This window comes from Vigna unguiculata, unplaced genomic scaffold (assembly GCF_004118075.2).
Source record: "Vigna unguiculata cultivar IT97K-499-35 unplaced genomic scaffold, ASM411807v1 contig_202, whole genome shotgun sequence".
Taxonomy (NCBI): Eukaryota; Viridiplantae; Streptophyta; class Magnoliopsida; order Fabales; family Fabaceae; genus Vigna; species Vigna unguiculata.
This window is the reverse complement of record NW_021010905.1, coordinates 51,069-74,201: the sequence shown is the minus strand read 5'-3', so window position 1 is coordinate 74,201 and position 23,133 is coordinate 51,069. Positions and strand designations below refer to the sequence as shown.

Genomic DNA, 23,133 nt, shown 5'->3' with positions numbered 1-23,133 from the left:
ATCAATGAAATTAAAAACATACTATAATAGAAGAAAATATCAAAATAGACATAATAGTAGAATATAGGAGATAGAGAAACAAAACCAAAATGTCTATAAAGAGGCATGAATAATGTGTGACAATGTCCTGTTCACAAACCTGCACAAACAGTATTAAAACAAAACATAGGAAAATGAATATTAGTACACTAAAGTAAGGAGATGTGAATAACAAGAAGATTAGTAGAAGGAAATACATAGAAAAACTAGTTAAATTTGTAAAAACTAAATTTGAAATCAATTGAATGAAACAAAATAGTGCATAATAAAAGTAAATAGAACAATAATATAATCAATTTAAAATTAATTACACATACTAAATAACATAACATAATTGTCAATGTATAGAAAAGAAATGTATAAGAGTTAGAAAAATGATATTGAAATGTTGATACAAAAGTAGTAACAATCTTTCACTACTACTTGTTGACAAACCTGTAGAAATGGAATTAAAAAAAACATATGAAAATCAAATGTTAGTTCACTAGAGTGGGTAAGAAGATATTAATAAAATAGAACATATAGCACAACTAGTTATGTTTGTAAAAATTGAACTTCAAAACTGATTAAATAAACAAACATAATGCAAAATGAAAATTACCAAAACAAAAATCTAATCAATGAAAATTAGACTCACACTATAATAGAAAAAATTATCAAAATAGGCATAATAGTAGAATATAGGAGATAGAGAAACAAAACCAAAATGTCTATAAAGAGGCATGAATAATGTGTGACAATGTCCTGTTCACAAACCTGCACAAACAGTATTAAAACAAACATATGAAAATGAAATATTAGTACACTGAAGTAAGGAGATGTGAATAAAAAATAAGATTACTAGAACGAAACACATAAAAAAACTAGTTAAATTTGTAAAAACTAAATGAGAAATCTAATTGAATGAAACAAAATAGTGCATAATGAAAATAAATAGAACCATAATATATTCAATGGAAAATTAATTACACAAACAAATGTAATATAACATAATTATGAATGTAGAGAAAACAAATGTATAAGAGTTAGAAAAGTGAAATTGAAATGTTGATACAAAGTAGTAATAATCTTTCACTACTACTTGTTGACAAACCTGTAGAATTGGAATTAAACAATAACAAATGAAAATCAAATGTTAGTTCACTAGAGTAGTAAGAAGATATTAATAAAGAGAACACATAGCAAAACTGGTTATGTTTGTAAAAATTAAACTTCAAATCTGATTAAATAAACAAACATAATGCAAAATAAAAATGATAAAAATCAAAATCTAATCAATGAAAATTAAACACACACTATAATATAATAAAATATCAAAATAGACATAACGGTAGAATATAGGAGATAGAAAAACAAAACTAAAACGTCTATAAAGAGTCATGAATAATGTGTGACAATGTTCTGTTGACAAACCTGCACAATCAGTATTAAAACAAAACATATGAAAATGAAATATTAGTACACTTAAGTAAGGAGAGGTTAAAAACAAAGAAGATTAGTAAAAGGAAACACATAGAACAACTAGTTATATTTGTAAAAACTAAATTTGAAATCTAATTGAATTAAACAAAATAGTGCATGATCAAAGTAAATAGAACAATAATATAATCAATTGAAAATTAATTACACAAACTAACATAACATAACATAATTATAAATGTGGAGAAAAGAAATGTATAAGAGTTAGAAAAATGATAAAGATGTTGATACTGAAATAGTAACAATCTTTCATTACTACTTGTTGACAAACCTGTACAAATAGAATTAAACAAAAACATATGAAAATCAAATGTTAGTACCTTAGAGTAGGTAAGAAGATATTAATAAAAGAGAACACATTGCACAATTGGTTATGTTTGTAAAAATTAAACTTAAAATCTGATTAAATAAACAAACATAATGCAAAATGCAAATTACCAAAACCAAAATCTAATAAATGAAAATTAAACACACACTATAATAGAAAAAAAATCAAAATAAACATAACGGTAGAATATAAAAGATAGGAAAACAAAACTAAAACGTCAATAGAGAGGCATGAATAATGTATGACAACTTCCTGTTGAACAACTTGCACAAACAGTATGAAAACAATACATATGAAAATGAAATATTAGTACATTGAAGTAAGGAGATGTGGATAGCAAAGAAGATTAGTAGAAGGAAAGACATAGAAAAATTAGTTAAATTTGTAAAAACTAAATTTGAAATCTAATTGAATGAAACAAAATAGTGCATAATGAAAGTAAAAAGAACAATAATATTATGAATGGAAACTTAATTACACAAACTAATATAACATAACAAAATTATCAATGTAGGCAAAAGAAATGTATAAGAGTTAGAAAAATGATATTGAAATGTTGATACCAAAGTAGTAACAATCTTTCACTACTACTGGTTGACAAACCTGTAGAAATGAAATTAAACAAAAACAGAAGAAAATCAAATATTAGTACACTAGAGTGGGTAAGAAGATATTAATAAAACAGAACACATAACATAACTAGTTATGTTTGTAAAAATTAAATTTCAAATCTGATTAAATAAACAAACATAATGCAAAATGAAAATGAGGAAAGCCAAAATCTAATCAATAAAAATTAAACACATTATAACAGAAAAAAATTATGAAAATAGACATAACGGTAGAATATAGAAGATAGAAAAACAAAACCAAAACGTCTATAGAGAGGCGTGAGTAATGTGTGACAACTTCCTGTTGACAAACCTGCACAAACAGTATTAAAACAAAACATATAAAAATGAAATATTACTACACTAAAGTTAGAAGATGTGAATAACAAAGATTAGTAGAAGGAAACACATAGAAAAACTAGTTAAATTTGTAAAAACTAAATTTGAAATCTAGTTAAATGAAACAAAATAGTGCATAATGAAAGTAAATAGAACAATAATATAATCAATGGAAAATTAATTACACAAACTAGTGCAACATAACATAATTATCAATGTACAAAAAAGAAATGTATAAGAATTAGAAAAATGATATTGAAATGTTGATACCAATGTCATAACAATCTTTCACTACTAGTTGTTGACAAACCTGTAGAAATGGAATTAAACAGAAACAGATGAAACACAAATCTTAGTACACTAGAGTGGGTAAGAAGATATTAATAAAACAGAATATATAGCACAACTGGTTATGTTTGTAAAAATTAAACTTCAAATCTGATTAAATAAACAAACATAATGCAAAATGAAAATTACAAAAACCAAAATCTAATCAATGAAAATTAAACAAACACTATAATAGAAAAAAATTATCAAAATAGACAAAACGATAGAGTATAGGCGATAGAAAAACAAAACCAAAACGTCTATAGAAAGGCATGAGTAATGTGTGACAACTTCCTGTTGACAACCCTGCACAAACAGTATTAAAACAAACCATATGAAAATGAAATATTAGTACACTGAATTAAGGAGATGTGAATAACAAAGAAGATTAGTAGAAGGAAACACATAGAAAAACTAGTTAAATTTGTAAAAACTAAATTTCAAATCTAATTGAATGAAACAAAATAGTGCATAATGAAAGTAAATAGAACAATAATATAATCAATGAAAAATTAATTACACAAACTAATATAACATAACATAATTATCAATGTAGAGAAAAAAAATGTATAACAGTTAGAAAAATGATGTTGAAATGTTGATACCAAAGTAGTAACGATCTTTCACTACTACTTGTTGACAAACCTGTAGAAATGGAATTAAACAAAAAAACATATGAAAATCAAATGTTAGTTCACTAAAGTGGGTAAGAAGATATTAATAAAATAAAACACATAGCACAACTACTTATGTTTGTAAAAATTAAACTTCAAATCTCATTAAATAAACAAACATAATGCAAAATGAAAAATACCAAAACCCAATATTAATCAATGAAAATTAAACACACACTATAGTAGGAAAAAAATCAAAATAGATATAACCGTAGAATATAGGAGATAGAAAAACAAAATTAAAACGTTTGTAGAAAGGCATGAATAATGTGTGAAAACTTCCTGTTGACAAACCTCCACAAACCATTTTAAAACAAAGCATATGAAAACGAAATATTAGTACACTGAAGTAAGGACATGTGAATAACAAAGAAGATTAGTAGAAGGAATCACATAGAAAAATAGTTAAATTTCTAAAAACTAAAGTTGAAATCTAATTGAATCAAAATAAATAGAATAATAATATAATCAATGGAAAATTAATTACACAAACTAATGTAACATAACATAATTATTAATGTAGAGAAAAGAAATGGATAAGAGTTAGACAAAACAAAATTGAAATGTTGATACAAAAGTAGTAACAATCTTTCACTACTACTTGTTGACAAACCTGCAGAAATGGAATTAAACCAAAACAGATGAAAATAAAATGTTAGTACACTAATGGGGGTAAAAAGATATTAATAAAAGAGAACACATAGGAAAAAGGTTATGTTAGTAAAAATTAAATTTAAAATTTGATTAAATGACACAAAATAGAGCAAATTGAAAATAACTAGAACAATAATCTAATTAATTAAAATTAACTACTCCTTATAAAATATGAAAATAATTAGATTAAATATATCTCTGGTCCTAATTTTTGTTCAAAAAAATGGATTTGGTCTCTCTATTTTTATGAGCCTCAATTAGGTCCATATTTTCAAGAAATGATATCAATCATTCCCTTTCTGTAAAATTGGGTTAAACGACTGAGGGGACAGTGAATAGACATGGCTTTGTCTAATTAAACAGTGATTAGGCAAATCAAATTAGTGATGTGGATTATTCTTTTTTAATAATTAACATATACTGCAAATTACGATTTTTCTAAGAAGGTGGAATATACATTAGCCTTTTACAAAATTGAGATTTTCTTTTTGAAGGGAAATGGGGATTAATGAATAATAAAATATTTAGGTATTCGATGAATATGATCATCTATGCGAACGTGTTAGATGGAATCGCGGTTTCGTTGCAGTTCAAGGTTCAAGTGAGTAGATATTGTGGTATCGATCTCCCATGGTGCACGATTTGCTTTTTGTTCAAGGAGCTCCACTCTTCTTCCAAAAGCTTTGGACTTTGCAATGAATTACCTAAGGGGATTTTTAAATAGGGTTGCATTGATGATGCACTCCTCGTGCTTGACTGAATGCTTGAAAAGGATTCTGATTCCTCATGATGATTTCACGGCTGAAGTTGTTTTTAGAGTACTGGGAAGAAGAAGCGCCACCGAAGAAGCCTTGTTGATAAAGAATCTAAGGGGTTGGTTACCATGATGTGTGAGCATGGGGTTTTCCTTGATGTGTTTAAGCTAACCTAAATGATAACAAAGATGTGTCAGCACTGAAAGAATGGTGTGGCATGGCAGGTTTTGCAGATTGGGTGGTTCAATTGCGGTTAAAGTTATGTCCTATAATGCTCTCTTAGTTGGGTTGGGAAGGGAGAGGCACACTCAGTGAATGAATAAACTAATGGCAGAAATGGAAGAGATGGGGATAAAGCCAGTGTTGTGACCATTGGGATTATTATTAATCAGTTGTGCAAAGCTAGGAAGATTTATGAGGCAATGAAGATGTTTGATAAGTTGAGAGCCAAAGGAGAAGGTAATTTCTAATATACGTTAATTATCAAAAAACAATAATGCACATTAGTAATTTATTTGTCTGGTCATTGTTTAATGAGATAAAATCATGCCTATTCATTGTTCCTTTACTAACCTAATTTAATAGCAATGGCATGATTGATAAATTTCGATATTAGGGAACTAATTGAGACTTACAAAAATAGAAGGTCCAAATCAATATTTTTGAACGAAAATGGGGACCAAAGACATAATTTAACCAAAAGTAGAGAAGAATAAATAAAAGAGTTAGAAAAACAAAACCACAACATTTGTAGAGAGACACCAATAATGTGTGACAACTACTTCTTAGCAAACCTGCATAAACATAATTAAGCCAAAAAAGATTAAAATGTAACGTTAGTACTTTGGTGTAAATTAGGAGATGTCAATAGAAGAGAAAATTAGCGGAAGGAAACATATGGAAAATTGGTTAAGTTTGTAAAATAGTACCGAATAAAAATAACTGGAACAATAATGTCATCATCGAATAATTGATTACACAAATTATTGCAACAAAATGTAGAGAAAAGAACAGTAGAAGACTTAGAAAAAAAAAACAAGACATATGTACATATACAATAGCAATCTTTCACCACTTCTTGTTAACACACTTGGAAGAGAAAATTAGTAGAAGTACACACTTCAAAAAACTAATTAATTTAGTAAAAACTAAAGTTAAAATCTAATTGAATGAAACAAAATAGTGTCGAAGGAAAATGAATTGAACAATGATGTAATCAATGAAAATTAATTACACAAACTATCGTAACAGAACAAAATTATCAAACCAGAGAAAATAAAAGTACAAGAGTTAGAAAAAATAAAATGAAAGTAGTCTTATAAAAGCAATAACAATCTTTTACTACTGCTTGTTGACAAACATGCTAAAATGTAATTAAGCCAAAGTAGATAAAAAATGCAATGTTAGTTCACTAGGGTGAGTAAGGAGTTGTTAATAAAAGAGAAAAGTAGTAAAAGGAAACACATAACAAAAGTGGTTGTGTTTGTATAAACTAAAGTTAAAATCTGATTAAATAACACAAAAATAATTCAAAATGAAAATAACTTGAACAATAATCTGATTAATGAAAATACAGTACTCATAAAACAAAGAAAAATATTAAATGTAGAGAAAAATAAAGTAGAAGAGTTAGAAAAACAAAACCACAATCGTTGTAGAGAGGCAACGATAATATGTGACAACTACTTCTTAACAAACCTCCAGAAACATAGTTAAGCCAAAACAAATGATAATTCAACATTAGTACTTTGGTGTAAGTAAGATGTTAATATAAGATGAAATTAGCAGAAGAAAATGCATAGAAAAGTTGGTTAAATTTGTAAAAACAATGGAAAATTAAAATAAATGGAACAATAATGTAATCAATGAATAATTAATTATACAAACTATTGCAATTGAATGGAAAAGTCGGTTAAGTTTTTAAAAACTTAAGTTTTTAAAATCCGATTAAATGACACAATATAATGCAAAACTAAAATAAATACAACAATAATGTAATTAATGAAAATTTAGTTACACAAACTATTACAACAGAATGAAATATTATCAATGGAGAGAAAAGAACCGTATAAGAATTAGAAAAACAAAAGCAAGGGATATGTACAGAGGTAGTAACAATCTTTCACATCTACTTATTAATGAATTTACAGAAATAAAATTCAACCAAAACAGATGAAAAATGCAACATTGCTACATTAGAGTAAGTGAGAAGAGATGTTAATAAAAGATAAAATTAGTATAAGTAAACCTGTAGCATAACTAGTTATGTTTGTAAAAACTAAATTTCAAATTTGATTACAAAACACAAGGTAGTGCGAAATGAAAATAACTACAACATTAATCTAATCAATGAAAATTCATTACAAACTACAATAGATTAAAATTATCAATGCAGAAAAGAAAAGTATAAGAGTTAGAAAAAAAAAATTAAAGTGTGGGTACAAAAGCGGTAACAATCATTTGCTATTACTTGTTGTCAAACCTACAAAAATGAAATTAAATCAAAACAAATGAAAAATGCAACGTTTGTACACTAAAATGAGTAAGGACATGTTAATAAAAGAGAAAAGTGGTAGAAGGAAACGCATAAAAGAATTGGTTAAGTTTGTCAAAAAAGTGCAGAATGAAAATAATTGGAAAAATAATCTAATCAATGAATAATTAATTACACATAATGCAACAGAAGAAGATTATCAATGTAGAGAAAGAAACAGTAGAAGAGTTAAAAAAACAAAAGCAAGGGATATACAGAGACAATAATAATCTTTCGTTACTACTTCTTAATAAACCTGCAGAAATCTAATATAATCCTAATATATCTAGAATCAAATTATAACTCTAATGAAATCGGTCACAAAATTATAGAAAAGTTAGGCTTTAGTTTAAGCTTAAGTTTAAGGTTAGGTTTATGGTTTACTATTAGTGTTATGTTTAGGGTTAGAGTTTAGGTTTATGGTTAGGGTGGTTATTGTTAGGTTAGGTTGGGGTTATGTTAGGGTTTGTGGTTAGAGATTTGGGTTTGGGATAGGGTTTGTGTTAGGATTTAGTGTTTGGAGTTTATTGTTAGGGTTTAAGGGTTAGGGTTATGGTAAGGATTTAGAGGTCAGGGTTTTGGTAGGGTTATGGGTATGGATGTCACAAGGGAGTTGATCATGGTATATATCTAATTATTACAAGAGAGGATCACGATAGAAATGTTCAAGGTCCAAGACGAACTGGGTAAGTGGTAGAGTGCAGGGCTACCAAAAATTGGTTACATGTGCGGAATATATTCTACATGTGTGTAAATAGCATATGAATAGGAAACAAAAATTATTAACTAAGATTCATCGAAGTTTATCCATGTAATCAAAACCGAAAAACAAACTTATCCATGATTCTTATCGTCACTTCCAAATTTTGTCAAACTTAAGCCTAGAAGACGTAATTTTGTTTTTTTGTGAGGAAATATATTGTAGAAGAAACGCTAAGGTAATCATTGATGTCAAAATTCATGTCTCAAATATCAGGTTAAAGTGTTTAGCTTACTGCAACTTGAGCTGAAAGATAATTTGAACGAAGTATGTTCTGTCCATATACTTTGGTCTTAGTGTTCTTAAGCACTTCCACAACTTCTTCCACCTTAGCTGGAAGAGCCTTCGACGATTCGAGGAGAACCAACAGTTCTCAATTTTCCATCTCCAAAGCATACCTGTTATTTTTGCTGCTATGCTAGGCTGTTCAAAGATATCACAGTAAGCACACGATAAGAATTGAAAAACTTAACCTTCAACAACAAAAAGGAAAATAGAATAGTAGATTGTTATGCCTTTAGTTCATGAACAAGCATGTAAAGATGCTCTCCGAGTATCTCTTTTTGCTGCACAGGAGCAGCCCCAGCAAGCAAGCTATGCAGCATTTCTGGCCCATGGGACCCTCTACCAAATCCTTTTTCCAATTCACACTGGCGTCCACTGGTTATGTTGTATGGTTCTCTTCAAAAGTTAGAAACTTGAGAAATGAGAACTTCCAACACATGATCCAACTATTTTCAATTGTTTTATATTGAAAACTAAACAAACAAAAATTATTTTACTAATCCTGGTCTCAAGTTCAATTTCTAAAAAGGCCACCACTGTATTTGTTTCGAGTATGTTCCCTGAAATGAAATTTACTACAGGAAAGTAAACATAAAAAGGGAGCTCAAAACAAACAAAAAGAAAGGGCAAACCTGCTGAATTGCAAATAAGTACCAGACTGACTATTTTCCTGTTTTGCCTACGCTGCTTATCATTGTTAGAAACCTGTGAAACAAAGAAAGACATATGTATTCTAGTCATTGCAGCTTTCATCGAGACAAGACCAGTTTTCCAAGTAAAACAAATGTGGCAATTTAGTTCCTTCATGCTAAAAGATCTTGACGCATTCTAAAAAATCATGAAGAATTCTTGGGTTCCAAAACAAAGCTTTTACTCATTGCGGAATAGATGGCTGTTGAAATGATATAGCAGGGGTGCAAAGCCATTAGCTCCCCATCCTGGCCTCAACGCAAAAGGTTGATACATCAGTCCAGCTCGAGGAGGCATATGTGAAATAACACCAGTAGCAGCATAATAATGAGCGTATCCGCTAGGGATAATGGTAGTCGAAAGTCAAACTGTTATTTGCTGTCTGTGCTGCAATTATGCTTTCCTATCCTCTTTCCTTTGAGCAAGGGCAACATACAGTGGTTTACCATGAAACATGAATCCTGTGTCACATAAGATTAACTTAAACATAATTAAGGCATTGCAGACAAATAGTGTTTGATGTAGAATGGGTGTGGAAACTCGATCGGAATTTTAAATGCTTTTACATTTATTACGAAACTATATTATGAATGGTAAATATAAGAGACGTGGGAAAAATACTAACGATATTCTATGCAAAAATGAAGTATTAAACTCATAAAAACCAGATGATAAATGTAATTAATATTTTCAACTTTTAAATTTACATTTTAGTGTTATATGTTCATTAATCATTTTCCAGATCAATCTCATTTCATTCCTTTTTTTTAATATGATATCATCTTATAGTTCATCTTACTTATTTTTTCTTCAAACATATAGCTCTCAACCCTACAGATGTGACAAATTTTTTTATCAATATTAATAGAAAAATAATCAGAATCGTTAAACAAAAATTAATATTTATCAGAAAAATAGAAAGAAAAAATATAATAATTATATACTAGTTCAAACATTAATTGAATATTTTGTAAACAAATAAAATTAAATTAAAATTAAACTACGAAAAATTTAGTACAGGAAAATGAAAATAAAAAATAAAATAACAGTTACATCAGTTCAAATAATAATTGTTTTTTTACGAAATAAAATAAAATCACTAAATATAACAAAAATAAATTGATTTAAACAGTAATTGATTAAGGAAATAAAAAATCTATATGGCATTGTAAAATTCTAATATATATTATATTATTAAAAGTGAACAAAGAATCGACATTCCTCCCTCTCACCTCTTCTCCGCCACTCTCACTGTGCCTAACGATTACTTCCTCGTATCAGTATCGCGACGTGACCACATCACTCTCATAATTTTTCCATTCAACAACGTATGATTCTTAGTTTTGATTGCACGAATTGCTATGACAAACACCATTTCAGTAACACGATCTCAAAGATCTGGATCAACACACCTTTATCGTTCTCTTTCATTCAAGCAACGTGTTTATATATAATGTCATAACAAGAAATTAATTAAGTTAGAAATATACGAAGATCAAGATTTCAAGAAAAGAAAACGGAGCACAATTGCGTCAAACCTAAACGAAGAAAACATGAATGGAGACGAAACGCACAGGATGACAAACAAAATAGACCTAACCATAACAGAGGGATTTACCGGTGGAGGAGTCTTTGCAGACGCGGACACACTTAAGGCTCTTGAACTCAGAATGCATCAATTAGGTGGCTGTCGGAGACGCGCCAGAATGGAGGTCGCCGACGTAGGGCACGCCGGAGAGGCGGCGACCGACGGAGGAACCGCCTGGATAAATATTTCGATTGAAAGAGTAAGGAAAGAGAAGGTGCCACCGTAAGGGATTGTTCTTGTGTTATGTGAAGTGGAACAAGAAAACGTTAGTGGTGAGGTGAGTGAGAGAGGAAAGAAGAGGGAAAGAGTGTGATACCATTTGAGACCAAAACAGAGAATCGGAGAGACAAAGAGACAGAGAGTGATGTTGGTGTGTTTGTGCGTACGGGAGTCATTGATTGTAAGAGGATTCCGCATGCTAACCGTTAGGTGCTAATAAACCATCATCTCCATCCCACACGCGCCTTGCTTGAGTGTCTCCCACACTCTTCATCTCTTTGCAATTTTCCATCATTTGTTATTTAGGGAAATTCGCGCCTGATCAACCAAACTTAACGCCTTTTGATAAGTTTACCCCATTATTTTTTTTAATAAAATATTCAAACTATACATAAATCTATTTATTGCAAACTTTGCACAGGTTTTATCTTATTGTTGGTAGAAGATGTGACCGTTGGACTGTTAGGAATTATTACCTCTACTTTGTAATTAACTATTACCGTGTCAAATAGATAGTTATGATTTTCCTTTATATTATTTTACCAAACATATTTAGTCGGTGAGTTTCATAGTATATTTAATGGGAGAAGAAACAAACATAATATTTTGATTTTGGTAATGATAATTAATGGAGTGCATTTAGAAAATAATGGTTATTAATAATGGTTGTAGTAGATACGTAGTTATGTGTCTGTAGTTAGAAATATAGTATATGTGTATGTAGTTAGAAATATAGTAGATATTTTTAGGGATGTTAGAACGTGGTATGAATGAAAGTTGGTAGAATTGTGTTGCAAGTAAGGATGATAACAAGTCGTGTGTCAGATACCAACTAGATTTTTCAAGTAGATTTTTTAAAACTTGCGGGTATTAAAAATAACTACATATATTATTTTAACCTAATAAAATATAAATTAAACTTTAATTTTAATTAAATTTAACTCAATAAATTATAAAATAATTTTAAGTTTAAATACTATTTTGCTTTCGATTTTCGTTCAGTTTATCAATGTAACTCTAGTTTTTTTTTTCAATAAAATTCTATTTTATTTTAATTTTATTCAATTTCAATAAAATTTCACATCTCTATTTTTTTTTCTATTTTCACCCCTCTAAGACTCATAAATCAGCCCAACCAGGGAATGCCACGTGGCACTATCCTACACTCATATATCTTTCGAACCATATCTTGTTGCATAGTCATAATCCTTGCGCACAAAAATCTGCACTAATCATAGGATGTCACATGTCCACCATGCCATTGCGCCATTGCGCTATGACAAGCCACCCATCACAATACAACACAAATTGGAACACCAAAGAAAACCAGTTCGAAATCACAAACCTAAACATGCCAGAAATTGCTTATTGTGTCACAAACCAGATTTGAAATGCGAGTCACCTGTCACAACCCCAAAACAATTGAACCCTGCACATGAGAACCACGAGAACGCAATTCTATAGGTAATTTCTTGCGTTTTTTAAATTCATAAGTTATTTCTTGAAAAAAATTCGCAAGTAATTTTTTATGCTAAAATGAATTTATAAATATATTTTTCTACTAATATGTTTTTTAAGAAATTTCACAAAAAAAAAAAATTATAATAAATTTTTAAGAATATATAATTACTATTTGAGATGTAGGATTTTTATTTTAATCTATATATTTTTAAAATATGTTGATATATTTTTTATTTTACATTTTAATTAAATAAAATATTTTTAACGATACCTTAAATAAATATAATATATTATTATTTTTATTATTATTTACGATTTGTAATTTGTAATTCATATCTCATAACTCATAATTTATAATTTATATTTTATCTTTATATATTTTTTAAATATGTTGATATTTTTTATATTTTACATTTTAATTAAATAAAATATTTTTAACGATACCTTAAATAAATATATGAATATATTTATTATTATTATTATGATTATATTATGCACCTTCTTTATTATTATTATTATGATTTTACTACTTTACTAGTCTCCATTTTATAAAGTTTTTGTTTGACAAAAAATATTGGAATAAGAAGTTTTATATATTTCTCCAATTTGAAGTTTATTTGTTTTACAATCAGGAAACCACTCAAGGAACTCGTCATGTCTATGAGTTCTACATCGCATTGAAGACCCTTTGGGAAGAACTCAATAACTACAAACCCTTTTCTTCTTGCTTGTGTCTTGTCAAAAATTACCACCAACAGGATTTCATAATCTGATTCCTCAAAGTTCTGGATGAACACTTCTTTGTTGTGCGTTCCCAAATCTTTTTGACGGATCCTCTCCCTGCTATCAACCGCGTCTTCTCCATGGTTGTCCAGCAGGAACGCCAACTCGTTTTATCTTCACCTACTGAACCCAACGCCTTTGTGAATTCAGCTAATCACTCTTTCTTCGGCAAAGGGTGTGGCTCTGGTCCTTCTTCCGCTCTCAAAGGGGCCTCCACTAAGAAATGCTCTTATTGTCACCGTCCTGGACATACCATTGACGTGTGTTGGGGAAAGCATGGCTATCCCCCTAGTCATCCTCGATAACCAGGGAGGCCAAAGTTCAATCGCGATGCCTTTAGCTCTTCCTCCATTAACAATGCAGCTGTGATCGAACCAACTGAGGGAGGCAACAGTTTCGAGAAGGAGGGAGGCCCCATAACATTAACCCAGGCCCAATATCAAACCCTAATGTCCCTGCTCCAACCACAACAACAAAAGAATTCTTCTGATGTAACAGGGCCCAACTCTCTCGTTTGGCTAATCTTCAATAAGGTCTCTATCATCTATAAGTCAACAAAGAAGCCAAGGTTCTTTCAACAAACAAACCTTCCATTAATGAAAGTGCTACCAATACCATCTCAAACTCCAACCTTTCGCATTATAGATTAGGACATATCTCGGGAAACCGATTAAATATGTTATGTGAACAATTCCCTTTTATTCCAAAACATATTAATGAAAATTGTGACATTTGTCATTGTCATTTTGCAAAACAAAGAAAATTGCCTTATTGCCTTAGTGATAGTAGAGCTTCAAAAAAATTTGATATAGTGCACATGGACATTTGGGGGCCTTTTTCTAAGGCCTCCATTCATGGTGAAAAATAGTTTTTAACTATCTTGGTTGATTTTAGTAGTTATGCTTGGATTGTCTTATTGAAATCAAAATCCAAAGTGAAAATACATGTTCAAAATTTTATTTCTTTAATTGAAAATCAATTTGATTCCAAAATAAAATGTATTAGGACGGATAATGGTCCAAAATTTTTTCTTAAAGATTTTTTTGCTTCAAAAGGGATTATACATCACACTAGTTGTGTTTATACCCCTCAACAAAACGGGCGTGTTGAGAGAAAACACCAACATATTCTTAATGTGGCACGTGCTCTCATGTTTCAATCTCAATTGCCCAAACATTTTTGGTTTTATGCAATAAAACATTCAGTTTATCTTATTAACCGTATACCTTCACTAGTTACAAAGAAACAAACTCCTTACGAACTTTTGCATAACCAAAAACCTGATTTTTCCATGCTTAAAGTTTTTTGTTCTTTATGTTATGCATCAACCACTGGGCCCAAACAGAAATTTGATTCTAGGTCTAGAAAAGAAGTTTTTCTCGGCTATCAATTTGGCACAAAAGGTTATATTATTTTAGACTTACAAAATAAAGACATTTTTGTCTCTAGAGATGTTATCTTCTATGAGTCCCATTTTCCTTTTAATAACAAACCCGAGGCCCAAGAAAAAGAAAAGTTATTTCCTCCACAAACAAAGACCTTCCATGACATTGATCCTCTCCAACTTACACCTTAACACAATAATTTTACACCTCAGGACCAACTTCCATCAAAGACTCCCATTTTACCTCAAACCTTACCTTCCCCAACAACCTCATCCTTTCTACAAATTTCGCCATCTTCTTCTCCATCCTAGTCAATCTCGCCACATATCTCTTCCTCACCTCATCCAAACCCTATTCCTTTCATACCAAGACAAACCACTCGTAGCTCTAAACCCAATGTTCGACTTATAGATTTTGTTTGCTACAACCTAGAGACCAAACCAAATCAATCATCGTCAACGTGCAGGTATCCTATCCAATCTGTTCTTTCTTCCATTAATGAGTTTGAGCGTCATTATGTCATGAACCTAACTTCTGAGATTGATCCCCTAAGCTATCAAGAAGTAATTTTGAAGCCTTGTTGGAAAGAAGGCATGAAGGATGAAATTGAGGCTTTAAAGTTGAACAAAACTTGGGAGATTGTGGAAACTCCTAAGAATGTCAAGCCCATAGGATGTAGATGGGTTTACAAATTCAAAAGGAAACCAGATGGGAGTGTGGAGCGATATAAGGCGAGGCTTGTTACGAAAGGATTCTCTCAAGTTGAAGGGATAGACTTCTTTGAGACTTTTTCTCTAGTGGTTAAAATGACCACCATGTGAGTTATCCTTGCCCTAAATTCCATAAACAATTGGGAATTGCAGCAACTGGATGTTAGTAATGCCTTTTTACACAATGACTTGTCCGAGGAGGTTTACATGAAGATTCCTCAAGGTCTATATGGGTACGAATCCTTACAGTGTTTCAAGCTCAAGAAATCTCTCTATGGCCTAAAATAAGCAAGTCGAAAATGGTATGAGAAACTCTCTAACCTTCTTCTCTCATTTGGTTATTCATAATCACATGCCGATCACAACTTGTTTATCAAGCATGAAAAAGGGGAATTTACTGGTTTATTGATATACATTGATGATATTGTTTTAACTGGCAACTCTTCCACTAAAATAACAAAGCTCAAGCATATACTTCAATCCAATTTTCGAATTAAAGATTTGGGGGAACTCAAATATTTTCTAGGATTAGAAGTAAGCTGGTTTGATGATGGCATCTTTGTATCTCAACGAAAATGCTGCCTTGGGTTGCTTTCAGATTCCACTCCTATGGATAGTTCTCTTCGTTTAACATAGGATAATTCGAGTGAATTACTTGATGATCGCCTATCCTATAGGTGCCTTGTTGGTCGTTTGATTTACCTCACAACGACTTGTCCAGACATCATTTTTGCGACTCAATAATTAAGTCAGTTCATGGCAAATCCTACAAAGTCTCATTTAGGTGCTGCAATAAGAGTTCTTAAATACTTGAAAGGTTGTCCAACCAAGGGGCTCTACTTCAAACGGAATTATCCTATCCACCTAATTGGGTTTAGTGATGCCGATTGGGCAACTTGCATATTCACACGCCGATCAGTCACAGGTTATTGTTTCTTCATAGGGAACTCTTTAATTTCTTGGAAAACCAAAAAATAGAATATCGTGTCTCGTTCTTCCTCCGAAGCAGAATATAGAGCCCTTGCTACTACTACCTGCGAGTTGCAATGGTTAACTTACTTCTCCATGATCTCAAAATCCAGTGTTCTAAGTCAGCAACACTTTATTGTGATAATCAAAGTGCTTTACACATTGTTGCAAATCCAGTCTTTCATGAAAGAACGAAACACTTGGAGATCGATTGCCATTTGGTTCAAGAAAAGATACAAGCAGGATTAATGAAACTTCTTCTAGTTCCATCATCTCGGTAACTTGTTGATATCTTCACTAAAGCTCTTCCCCCTTGGCTATTCCATGCAAACTTGTCCAAGCTAGAGATGGTTGAAACTCCTCTCCAGCTTGCGGGAGGTGTAACATCCCTAAGGAATATTACTTAATTAAATAAATAAATAAAAAAATGAAATTAATACGTCGCGATATTATTATTCCCAAATGCGAAAAAAGTTAAAATGTTTAATCATCGCACCAAAATCTATAAGCAGTAATAGAAAAAAAACATTACAATCTCCAAAAATATGAAATCATAAAAACATAATAAAAATCCCTAACTCTAATCCTAGCTAGCCCTCACTCCGTCGCCTAAGCATCCTCAGCATCACCTGTATCATCATTTGCTCCCGTGTAACGAATCACACGATCATCGCCAATCACAAACAAAATGGGTGAGCTCATAATGAAAATAACACATACATTAATAATATCAATTACCCAACTAATTTAGTTTAGTCAGTTCTTGGCCAAGACCTTAATACCCCAAGGTTTTTCAACCTTCAAATCACACAATAGTTAGCCTTGGATTTAGGATTTATGATGCTCACATGAACCTGCCCGCTCGTGGTCCTGCCTCTACGAACCTCCCCGCTCGTAGTCCTGCTCTACGGACTTGCCCGCTCGTAGTCCAACACACGTGATCCACCAGCTACGTACCTCCCCGCATGCAGCATCTCTCAAGTGTGAGCACGGAACATATGAACCTACCTCGCTCGTATCCCCACACGAAAGTATGAGGATATGAACCTCCCTGCTTATACCATCACGTGTTCACCACCATCCAAGTATCGCATCACTGCATGAAAACAACACATACAAGCCACTAACCACAACATTATAGTCTAGTGCAGCCTAACCGCCTCTAGACAAAACCTATGCAGACCGCCTGGCAAAACATCCTCGTCGCCAAGCGCCAAGCTCCAGACAACCCCACCGTTTCAAGGTCTGTCGCCTAGTGGAACACACCTTGCCGCCAGACGCCACGCAGTGCAGGGACTTCCCTAGAGGTCCTATCGCTTGGCACATACACCCGGGCCACCAGGCGTTATACTAGTAGCGATATCTACTGATTTAGCACCCCAAAACAGATTGGCTTAAAGACTAAAGTACTTCCAAAAGTCCATAAATACACTCGTCACTCAAGGTTAGACTCTTGGTAATCTACAGTTCTCACAGGGTTCGAATGTCTATCATTCATAACTCTCAATTCCCTTATTCAAATCCTATGATTTTACCAAGTCCTTTAACATTGCATAATACCTCAATGAAGCTCATGGAAAAGGTCCACCAATTCCAGTACATAAATAATTAAACTACCTGTTACCTCCCTATTGAAATGATGCCAACCTTTTATTCAATCTCTTTCACCTAAAGCTACACCAATTTATGATTTAAACCTTACCCTAATAGATAGTAAGTGTCAAAAAATCATAGTTCTATATCCAACAAAACATTACCTTTTCCCAGCACCCCCAAACTTATTGACCATCAACATCATTCCTTATCATCTTCATAATGTCATATGCAACCCCACTCTCACATACTAATAAGTTATACACCTTCATATTCTTTTCGCTATAGCCTTCCACTTACCACAACTTTAGTTTAATACTCTCGTCCACCTAAATTTATCACAAGAGCCCATACACCACTCTCGGCCTCTACACCATCAGAACACCAAGCTGGAAAGCCCCCAACTATCGCTTGGCGATAGATAATGCACCGCTAGGCGATGTAACAAGTCCTGGAAACTTCCCAATTTTTCCCTCTGTGCGAAGAACCCTTACATTTTTCCCAACCCATCTCACTATTCCACTAGGCTGAACCCTTATGCATATCCAGAAAATAAAATGCACATAGATGGATACGAATACTTAATAATCAGAAATATAAATCAATTCCTAATTAACTTTTCTCCACCTCTATCACTAATTCCATGGTTATGCCACACCTTTGATATGAAATTTTATCACCAAATCCCATTATTCAATTTGCATTAGTAAAATCAAACATAGTATACACCAACCAATTCCAGAAATCGCAATGACTTCTGCATCACAACACCACAAAAATCGTGTAGAACATCGTCGCACCGCGTAACGGTAGTTCATCGTCGCCAGGTGGTTCATAGCAGAACCCAGAAACTGGGTCAATTCTGATGTGTCGCCTGGCGGCACATTCATGCCAGCCAGGCGGTTTTTGGGCAAAAACCTAGAGTTTTGCGGAAAGCAGCGTAAACAGAAGGGGATTTCATACGATTTCGTTCATACAAGGCACAATAGATAGGAAACATACTCATCAATCACACATCTATATATTATATACATACATTCACCAATCAAAGTCATACCAGCACTTAAGCATGTTAGTTTTGAAATGGTTGAAAAGCCAAGAAGGGTGGGTTTGAATTGGCTAGTTAAAAATTTAGGCTATCTTTGCAAGCTAAAAACCACCTTTAATTGAATCAAATAGATCACCAAGTTAGGATGCAAACAATACAGAACTATACACTTTCAATCGATCAAAAACAAAGTTAACAGATTGATTTTACTAAACAGATTCTCTTCTAGTATAATCAATCGATTGAAACTGAAAAACAGTCGACTGAAATACTGGGAAAAATGCAGAAATGCGAATTTGAATTTTAAACCAAAAACAATGCTCAAGAATGATCAAGACCAGTTCCAAATGATCATACAAACATGCTCAATGCTACAGATGCCATGAAAACATGCAAGAACATGAAAAAGATGATTAAAGCACAAGTTCCTGAAACTTTAAAATGGAAATACAAGAGAGAAAGGTTGGAGAAGAGAGGACACCACGAATTTTTATACTGGTTCACTCAAACCTGAGCTACATCCAGTTTTTCAAGGCAACCTTAGCTTGACTTTGCACTATTTCAAAAGTTTTACAAAGTTTTACAGTTTAAGACTATTGCAGCCAACCTTTTAACCTGTTGAAAAACCATTCAACAGACTAAAAGAGACATTTTAACCTGTTGAAAAACCATTCAACAGATTAAAAACACAATAAAGACCAAACTACATCTAATTAATGCTTTAAGGTCTACGACATGAATTACAAGCTACAAATACACTTTCTAAATGATGTAACTACATGGAAAGCACATGTTCTAGCCTTGATCACCATGGATATCATCAAATCACCTTTCCAACATCAATGTAGGCTTCATTCCAATGGTAATGGTTTCAAGATAGTTCAAAAGAGCTTTATTAAGTCTTCATCAAATCTTCAAGAAGCAAACCACATTGGCTTCACATGTCAACAATCTCCCCTTGATTTGATGAAGCCAACCTCTATTCCATCTATCTTCTTCTATCTTCCATTGCAAAAAAGCTTCCATTTGTTGGATACCAATTGATGAAGTAAAACCTTAGCTTGAAGCTTGTGAACCTGAAAAACATTTACAGCAGCAATACACACAAGCTAGCAAGTATACAACTCTAATCATGCTCCCCTTATCAATAATATGAGTTCAAATTTAGATTTGATTATTGATTCCAATTTTAATGCTTAGTTTAATGTGATTAATTATCCAATTTCCAATTTTTCCAATTATTCTCCCCCTTTGGATTCATCAAACAGAAGAAATGAATAAAGATAACAAGCATTGCATTTTATTTCATTAATACTGGAAGGGAATACAACCAACAGAAACTGAAAACAGAAAACAGATGCATAAAGCTGATACAATCAGTCGACTGAAATGAAAAACAACCAACTGAAACAAACACAACTCAAACTGAAAAATCACAAACACAAGGATGCAATGCATGATCCTAAACAGCCACCACACTCAGTCATCCTGAGGATCATTTCTGGTCTGGAATGAGTGGAGCATATCATGGATATCATGGATTTGGCCATCTAATGCATTGAACCTCTCATTGCAATAGTTGTGATGTTCATGTTGAGACACATTGAGCTCATGTAGCTGGTTCAGCACCATCCTCTCAAAATGTGAGTACACAGGGCCTCTATCCTCTGGAGGGTTGTAGGGAATCAAGTCCATAGGTCCAACAATTGGTTCGTCTTCTTGATTTGCACCACTTGGACCAGCTTCATGGTCATTTGCACCACCAACAACAACTTCAGTAGTTGTCCATCCATTTCCCACCTTGATAAAGCCTATTTTGTGTAATTTTGGTTGGAGGTATGGTTCAATAGTCCAGTTGACTCCTCTAGCTCATCCTTTACATCAATACTAAAGTATTCAATGAATTTAGACACCAAAACCACATATGGAAGCCTAAAATCCATGAACCTCTTGGCCTTGAGCATGTGATCACGAAACACATAGATCCAATCCACTTGAATGTTATGTTGAATGCAGTACATGAGTATCAAATCTCCCTCATTCAATGTTGAATGGTTGCTACCACGCGGAACAAGGATTTTTGTGACAATCATACCAAGTAACCTTTGATCCACCTTGAGACCACCAACATGGAAGTGTTTGATTTCAACAATAGGATTTCTCAAGCATTGGCCATAATATTGCATCTTGTTGAATTTTGGAACAGCCCTAGTTTCACCTTTTCTCACTTGTACACCCCTTGGTTTGAGTCCAACCACATCTTTCCAAGCTTTCTTGTTGATCTCCATTTGGACACCCTTGATGCTGGACAATAGGACATCATTTTTGAACTCCAAGTTGGTGAAAAACACCTTCATCAAGTCTGGATAGATTTTCCCTGAAAGTTCAAGGAAGGACTTCAACTTTTGATGCTTTAGTTGTTGGAATAGGTTTTCAAAGCCTTCAGCCCTTAGCCATGAGAACCTCAACACCTTAGGAATGCTGATCTGCTTCCTATTCATCTCAATGAGGAACACTTGAATGTTATCCTCATGATCTTCAAACCATGCTTCAATTCCTCCATGGCTTTCATGATTTGGAGACCTTGGAGTAGGAAGAGTGGAATGCTCATCATCAGATTGGATAGCTCTTTGGGAACGAAGAGGCATGATGAGTGTTGGTATTGCCGTTTCTAAAAGATATATGATGCAAATGCAGTAATACAAGTGCAGTATTTATAATTCAACAAACTGATTTTCAGAAACAATTGATTAAATGGTACAAATTTTTCTAATTAATTCGTTTTATGTTACCCAAATCAATTTAATGCGGTCCAAAATAGTATCTCACGCATTCATGATGTTTTCAATGTGTTTTTATGAGAGAATCAATCAGTTCAGATCATGTGAGCTGCAGGCACATTGGAATTGTAAACTAGAATGCTTTTTGGTCAAACAATTCAGTAAAAGTAACACATGGCTGATGAAATGGGCAGTTAAGAGTAGATAGTACGTGACAAAAAGATGCTTTCTTTGACTGAGTCAGCTTAATAATTCAATTCGTGAGTAAAAGCACAGTTTAAGTAAAATCAACATGTTAAAAAACAGAATCAGTCGACTAAAACAACATCCGAGCATCAGAGATTAAAAACAGAATCTGGTTAAGTGAAATCAGCTGACTGATTTTGAAAATCAATCGATTGAAAACCGTGAAACTGAACTACATTTTTTCATATTCAGTTTTAATGAAATCAACATACTGAATTATGAAAATAGCAGATTAAAAATCATAGCAGATCAATTTTTCATCATCCAATGGCAGTTTAAGTGAAATAAACATGTTGAAATATAGAAACAACAGGTTGACAGATCATGAATTGTGCAAACAGAGGCAGATTTAAGTGAAATCAACACGTTGAAATGCAAAATCAACATGTTGACTATGACAATTTTTAACTTTTGCATACAACAAAGATTTTTATGAATCAATGCATGAGTACATAAGATTAACATGCTACAAACCCATCAGACCACATTCTTGATGTCTAAAATGCCTAGTTCAGTTCTTAGCTTGTTAAACCTATCTCTAGCCAATGGTTTTGTAAACAAATTTGCCAATTGATTTTTAGTTTTAACAAATTTGATTTCACAATCTCCCTTTTGAACATGATCACGTATGAAATGATGCCTAATCTTTATATGCTTGGTTTTAGAATGTTGTATTGGATTCTTGGTTAAGTTGATTGTACTAGTATTATCACAATACAAAGGTACCTTGCTTAGCCTTACACCATAGTCTAAAAGTTGATGTTTCAACCATATGATTTGTGCACAGCCATGTCCAACAGCAATATATTCAGCTTCAGTTGTGGAAAGTGCCACACAAGCTTGCTTTTTGCTATTCCATGAGATTAGACTTGATCCA

At 32.4% G+C, this 23,133-nt stretch overlaps 1 long non-coding RNA gene across 1 annotated transcript; it reads right to left on the bottom strand.

The window, feature by feature from the left end:
• Window positions 1-8,594: 8,594 nt before the first annotated feature.
• LOC114171336 lies at window positions 8,595-11,530 on the bottom strand. Its single transcript, XR_003601439.1, has 3 exons — window positions 11,379-11,530; window positions 11,093-11,236; window positions 8,595-8,922 (listed from the first exon to the last, which is right to left on the bottom strand). It is a non-coding gene; the product is annotated as an uncharacterized LOC114171336 (long non-coding RNA).
• Between the last annotated feature and the right edge of the window lie 11,603 nt (window positions 11,531-23,133).